Source organism: Polypterus senegalus, chromosome 8 (genome assembly GCF_016835505.1).
Source record: "Polypterus senegalus isolate Bchr_013 chromosome 8, ASM1683550v1, whole genome shotgun sequence".
Lineage (NCBI taxonomy): Eukaryota > Metazoa > Chordata > Cladistia > Polypteriformes > Polypteridae > Polypterus > Polypterus senegalus.
The window spans coordinates 155,654,529-155,661,628 of record NC_053161.1 but is presented as its reverse complement, the minus strand read 5'-3'; the positions used below and the strand labels follow the sequence as shown (position 1 = coordinate 155,661,628).

General features: G+C 51.3%; 1 protein-coding gene across 1 annotated transcript in view; it reads right to left on the bottom strand.

The window, feature by feature from the left end:
* LOC120534636 (zinc finger protein 665-like) overlaps nt 1-7,100 on the bottom strand; it is a 78,401-nt gene that overhangs the window by 27,125 nt on the left and 44,176 nt on the right. The gene's annotated exons all lie outside the window — the stretch shown is intronic.

Genomic DNA, 7,100 nt, shown 5'->3' with positions numbered 1-7,100 from the left:
ACCCCCAGTCTCCGGGTTGGGGGGGAGATGGGGTGGCCGCTAGGGTGCGGACAACCAGCCACCACGCGGGATGGGTTTTCAACCAGTGCAATTAAGACATGGTCAGGCCCCGGAATACTTCGGGGGGGGGAAAAAAGGGGCCTGTCCCAGCAATCAAGGCCATTCGGGGGAAGGGGGCGAGGTTGCCGGGGGGAGTGGTGGGAAGGAAGCTTTTGGTTTTTGGGGGTTTTTTTGTGTTTTTGACTTTTTTGGGCCGGGGACGGGGGGGCCCGGGGGCTAAAAAAATAAAAGCCCTTGGAGTGTGAAAGGGCCCCGTAGTCTTCCCTGGGTGAAAGTTTTATCATTTAAATATATATATATATATATATATATATACAGAAATCCTCCGTCGGGGTTTTTTAACCCCCGCATGGGTAAAAAACCAAGTAGAAACCATATTTTGTATGATTTTTTTTATATTTTTTAAACCCCCTTGAAACTTCCCCGGTTTATAAATATTCTCCCTTTGGTTTACAGAAACCCTTGTTTATGGGGTTAACCCCTCCAGACAATAAATAAATTTCCAAAGGGATTCTTTATTTATAAATCTAATTTTTTTAAAGTTGACATAAAAAACCCTTTTAGACCTTGTAAATCGTTTTAACTTTTAAGCCCCAGACAAAATTTCCCTTTAGTCAAAAAGTTTAAACTGTTCCATGACAAGACAGAGATGACAGTTTTCCCAAAAAGAATGCAAACATATTTTCCCCCCAAGGGGCGTGGGAGGCGGAGAATGAGAGAGAGTAAAGTAAAAATAAAAAAATCAATGGGGCTGTATTAGTTGTGTAAAAACCCGGAAAAGCACCAATGAAGGATAAATGGGTAGCCTTTTTTTTTTTAAGGGGGAGCGCCCTATCTTCTACAAACACCTCTGTGAAAAAAGCCCTTTCACCCCTCCGCGCGCGAGACTAGAGAGAAAAGGGCAGATTAAACAAACAATAAAAAAATAAATAAGGGGTTTTTTGGGCCCCCTCGAAAAAGGGGATTTCGAGGGCGCTGTATCCACTGGGTAAAAAACGGTTCTGTAAAGCACCCCTCTCACACCCCCCCCCAAAGGGCGAGAGAATGCAGAGGGGGGTGAGATGGGAGGCAGAGAAAGCAAACAATGAAAGCGCGGAGGATATTTTAAAGCATTGAGGTTTTGAATGTAAGTCCTTTATTGGGTAGTTTTTCCCATCCCCCAAAAAGCGCCCTTGTATGAAATCAATCCAAAAAAACTGAGGAAGCTTTAATAAATTGAAAGACCATTGTCCCGAAACCCGGAACAGCAAAACACCCTAAATCATTTAAAAGCACATAAAACCCCCGAGAAAAAACCCGAAATCGCGATAAAAGGATCACTGTATATTTTTTGTACCCAGGGCATGGGGCCAAAAAAGGGCTCGGGGGAAGGAGTTCGACCATGCCGGGATTTTAGCGGCACTAACTTTTTTTCCACCCCTGTGCCCCAACCGAGGTTCCACCTGTCTTTTGGGCGCACTTCTGGGCCGACCCAATGGAACAGACCTTAGCCCCGGGCCCCTGATGTCACACCCGGGGACAAAACCCAATAAAAATTTAAACCCGTGTCCGACCCTTATGCCCTACCCCCTGTCCCCCCCCTTTTCCCTTCCCTTTTTCCCTTCTGTGTCAGTCTTTTTTTGGACTTTTTTGGGCATTTAGTTGGTTTTTTAAAAAAATTTTCAGCCAGGAACCAAATTTAAAGGGGGGCCCCAAACCCTTTTCTGTCTTTGACTGTTTTTGACAGTGGGCGACGGGAGGGAAAGTCCCAGAAGAAGGGGACGGGACCAAAAACCCCAGGTGGGCGGGGGGGGCCCATTTCAGGGGGGGGTCCCCGTGGTTGGGAGCCCGGTGGGGCCCCCCCACAGAGAATAGGCGCAGAGGCCGGGGTTTGGGGGGGGCTCACCGGGGGCTCCCCGGGAGGGGACAAGAGGGACCAATGTCTCTTGGGGGGGTGCCCGTGAAACCACACCCCTTTTTCCCCCCGGGGGTCCCCCAACTGGCAGGTGGAAAAATACGGGGGGGTTGGACCCTGGGGCCCAATAAAAACCCTGGTCCTTTGGGCAAAAAGGATGGTGGCCCTGGAAAAAACAAGCCCCACCGGTTTGGGCAGGTAGCGTGCTATCTGCCCCGGGCCCTTTCCCAGGGTTCACCCAGGGTCGGGGGCGTGCAGAAAGTCAGCCTAGGCTTTGAAAAAAGGGCGCCCCCCTCTGGGAGGCAAACCCCTTCTGCCAACCAGCGGGGTATGCCCCGACCAGCCCCCCCCGTTAACCGGGCTTGAACGCCCCGGCCCCCGGCACAAACCGCTTGGGCCGGGGGGCTTGGTGTTCCCAAAACCCCGGGGCCCCCATACAGGGGGGTTTGTCAGCGGGGTTTTTTTCCGTTCCGTTTCCCGGGCAAACAATTTTCCCCGGTTTTTTGTCCCGCGAAATGGTTTCAGGACCAGTATAACCTGTGCCCCGGGAAAACCCTTTTTAAACCCCCCGGCGTTTGCCGGAGGATCAGTCCAGAAAGTAACCGGGAACCTTCCTGATCCTCCGCCCCCGGGAAAACAGGCGGACTTCCCTTTTAAAACCAAAACATACCCCCCGGGGTTTGTTCTCGGGGAGGAATGAACCTTCGCCCCCCCGCCTGTAATCACCCCGGCAGAGGGGGGAAGAACCTCCCTGGCGGGAGGCCCCCGGGCCGCGAGGCGACCGTATCCGGCCCGCGCGGAGGGGGGAGAAACCCCACGCCATGGTGGCGCTGACCCCTCCCGTTTGGGTTTCAATTTAAAAAGGGGTTTTTTTTTTAAAAAGGGGACAATGGAATGACTCCCGGGTTTTTAAAAAAATGCAGTGGTCCTTGTCGGCCAACGACTGCTCGATCCAAAGGGCCCATTTTGTTAGAAAATGCCCCTTTCCCGTGGCAAATGCAGCGGGGGAGCGGGCTGTCGGGCCCGGTACCTTCCGCGGAGGCTGCACCCCCCCTCCTGGGTGGCCCCCCAAAAAAAAACCGGGGGATAAAGCTCCTTTTTGGCCAGGAATTAGGGGAGGTTCGTGTTTTTGTTTCCTCCCGGGGCAACTCAAGTTTCCCTGGAGGGCCCCCTTCCTCTTTTTCCCTATTCCCTTGTTTGGGCTTCCTTCCACAGAATCGGGGTGACCTGGTGGGACCCTGACCCCTCCCCCGAGGACCGTACTTTTTAGTCCCGTGGTTATGCCCATACCCCCGGTGTTGGGGTTTGCTCCTCTCCCCCCCGGGGAAATTTCTAGGGGGATTAAGCGTGGGGATCCCCCAAAAAAGTCTTGAACCCGGGGCCCCTTTACCCCGAGACGTTTAAGGAGACGCCAGATTCGAAATAAAGTTTAAAAAACCCCGGTTATCCCCAAACCGCGGATTGTAGAGGGGTTTTAATGACTCTCAACAAAGCCTAGTGGTGCGAGGATGGAAGGAACTGGGGTCATCCCTCCCCCCGCCCCCTTTCCCCTTGGGGGTCCCAAAACCCCCCAGGGGGTTTTCCCCCTTTAACTACTGTATGGGACCCTCGGGCATATTGGGTATTTTTAAAGAAGGTGGGGGAAAGGGTCTTTACCACTAACATATGGGTATTCGGATTGCGTGTTTGAAAAAATTTCCTGTCCTAAAAAATCACATGGAAAGGGGTCAAGGCACAGGTTCCACTAAGCGGCACGTCTCTTGGGGGGGCCACCCCGGGGGGGTCGGCCTAGTGCCCCTCCCCCTGTTGTTGCCCACGGCAGGGCCCCCCGAAGAGAGGAAGGGACTGGTGACTATTTGGGGAGTCAACCCAATCGCAGGAGGGTATATCGGGAAACCCGCGAAAAAGTGGAAAGGGCAGGGACCTGATCCCCCCTCCGGGCCCGCCCCCCACTCTTCGCCCCCACACGATTAATTTGGCGCAGATTGGGCCCCGGCACGGGGGGCTGGAAACAGTTATCCGGACCGTTAGAGGGGGGAGGGAAAACCCCGGGAAGGACCTCTCTGATTGGGGAAAAAGTGGGGGGACCGGGGTTGTTGTCGAAGCCCGTCCCTCCCCGAGGCAAAAAGGCTGAAATGGGAAATGGGGATCAAGCGCATGCTGGGAAATAGGTGTAATTTAGGGGGTTATAGTCCCCGGTAGCCCCATTGTGCTGGGTAAGCCTGGCGGGGGTTGGGGTTCTGCAATGACTTCCCCGGAAACCAAATCTCCCAATTTTATGCCATCCCAAAACCCCCCGTGGGGGACCTCCTCGAGAGGCGGACGGGGTCAAAGACCACACTTGACATGACAAAGGGGACGGATTCCTTTTTGGGTCCAAGGAAAAACGTTAGTACCCCCAGCGGACACTGGGAGTATGTGTCCCCATTTGGGTTGCGGGGGCCCGCAACCTTTCCCCGGGGGCAAAGGTTGCCTCTTTCCAAAAGTGCTGCCTACCAAGGGGGGTCATCTATTCCAACATGGAAGAAACCTACACATTAGCGGTTCGGAAGGGGGGGGGTCCGGGTTAATCCCAGAAATGTTTTTGGGTTAAGCGAGGAAAATTTAGGTTCCTGGGGGGTGGGCCGTAAGGCCCCAGTGCTCCAAAAATTTATCCATTCGAAAAGGCCCGTCCGGGAACAAGGGGGTCCCAAAAATTTTTCGGGGTTGCGGGGGTTCCCGGTTTGTACCCTTTTTGAGGCCCCGGAAAAGATTTAACGAAGGGCCCCCATTGTGGTATGGACTGCAAAACAGGCTGATTTGGTGACTTGAAGAAAGGCCCCACGTCCGCCCCTTTTTTGATGGCACCCTTTTTTTTGCCTTTCATCCTCCCGGAGACCGGACCAAGGGCCCGGGAGCCCCGGTGAGCCAAAGTGTATGGGGGAACACCCGCATGTTCCAGGCCGGGAAAATGTTGGACCGGAGACCAGGTTCGGCGGTGGGGGAAGGGGTTTGGGGAAAAGGGCATCACCAGCTGAGGGCTACCTGTTGGGGGAGTTCACCCCTTTCCGGACCAGCCCCCACAGTGGGTGGCCCTGCACAAGGGTGAATCCGGGGCACCCGGGGGTTTTTTTGACCGGGCCCCCACAAGCCCTTTATCGGGGGTGCCTACCCCGCCGTTCTCTCCGGGGTTTGACCGCTATTAGTCGCCCACCCGGGGCTGGGGCTGAGGGGGGCCCGCACCCGGCGCATGGGGGCATAAAGGGCTCGGGTGAAAACGTTCCCCGGGAGCGGGGTGGGGCAGGCCCAATCTCTTTTTCACTTCCCCGTAGACCCCCCGGGGTTTCCCCCTGTCTCTGGGGGTACTTCTGGGGCCGACCAATGGGGCAGACCCCGCCAGTCCGGCCCCCCCGATGTCACATCCCGGGGCAAACCAAGAACAATGAACACGGGTCCACCCCATGACCTCACTTCCCCCCCTTTAAAAACCTTCCCTTTTTCCCCTGTGTCAGTCTTTTTTTTATCGTTGTAAGCACTTGTGCTGGTATTTAAAAAAAAACAAGTTTGGGATACCAAAATTACATGGGTGGCTGCCCCAAACCTTTTCTGTCTTTGACCGTTTTGTGACAATATATATAGTTATATATACACACACACACACACACACAGAGTGCAGTGCATCCTGAAAGTATTCACAGCGCATCACTTTTTCCACATTTTGTTATGTTACAGCCTTATTCCAAAATGGATCAAATTAATTTTTTTTCTCAGAATTCTACACACAACACCCCATAATGACAATGTGAAAAAAGTTTACTTGAGATTTTTGCAAATTTATTAAAAATAAAAAATTGAGAAAGCACATGTACATAAGTATTCACAGCCTTTTGCCATGAAGTCCAAATTGAGCTCAGGTGCATCCTTGTTTCCCTGATCACACTTGAGATGTTTCTGCAGCTTAATTGGAGTCCACCTGTGGTAAATTCAGTTGATTGGACATGATTTGGAAAGGCACACACCTGTCTATATAAGGTCCCACAGTTGACAGTTCATGTCAGAGCACAAACCAAGCATGAAGTCAAAGGAATTGTTTGTAGACCTCCGAGACAGGATTGTCTCAAGGCACAAATCTGGGAAGGTTATCTTCAGGATAATGTTCAAGCATAAGTCACAAAGTTGAAGTTACACAGGGGTTGGATATTCCAACAAGACAATGACCCAAAACACAGTTCGAAATCTACAAAAGGATTCATGAACTGGGAGAAGTGCAATGTTCTGGAATGGCCGTCACAGCCCCCTGACTTGAATATCATCGAAAATCTATGGGATGATCTGAAGCAGGCTGTCCATGCTCAAATTGAACTGAACTGGAAAGATTTTGTATGGAAGAATGGTCAAAATACTCCATCCAGAATCCAGACACTCATCAAAGGCTATAGGAGGCGTCTAGAGGCTGTTAGATTTGCAAAAGGAGACTTAACTAAGATTGATGTAATATCTCTGCTGTGGTGCCCAAATTTATGCACCTGTCTAATTTTGTTATGATGCATATTTTCTGTAATTCCAATAAACTTAATGTCACTGCTGAAATACCACTGTTTCCATAAGGCATGTTATATATTAAAGGAAGTTGCTACTTTGAAAGCTCAGCAATGATAAACAAAAATCCAAATAATTAAGAGGGGGTTCGAAACCTTTTCATATGACTGTATGTTTGGGAAATATCCAGACTGTCGCCACGTAACACCTGGCTGTGGTAGATGGAGGGTCATTTCCGGAGGGTAGGACTGGACCGTGTGTTGCCTGGGGTTGCCAACCGATCCCGGTTGTTTCGCCTTGTAGTGGTGTGGCAACGCACTGCACCAGTCATGCTTCCCAACTTGACTTGACCTGAGACATTTTTTGAGTCTTTTCTCTATTGCAGAAATTCAAAGTGGTCTTTTTTGATGAACACTTCAGACTTTGTGGATAGAGGGTCATTTCCGGAGAGTGAGACTGGACCACGTGTCTGCCTGGGGGGCTGTACCAGTGCATGCTCCCCAACTTGACTTGACTTGACTTTAGTTACGATGGGATTTGAGAACTAGTAAATTAAACAATTTTAAGATGAAGTTTATGATGTTCTACTTCAATGACAAAATAAACTACGTGATTAAAATGGAAATTT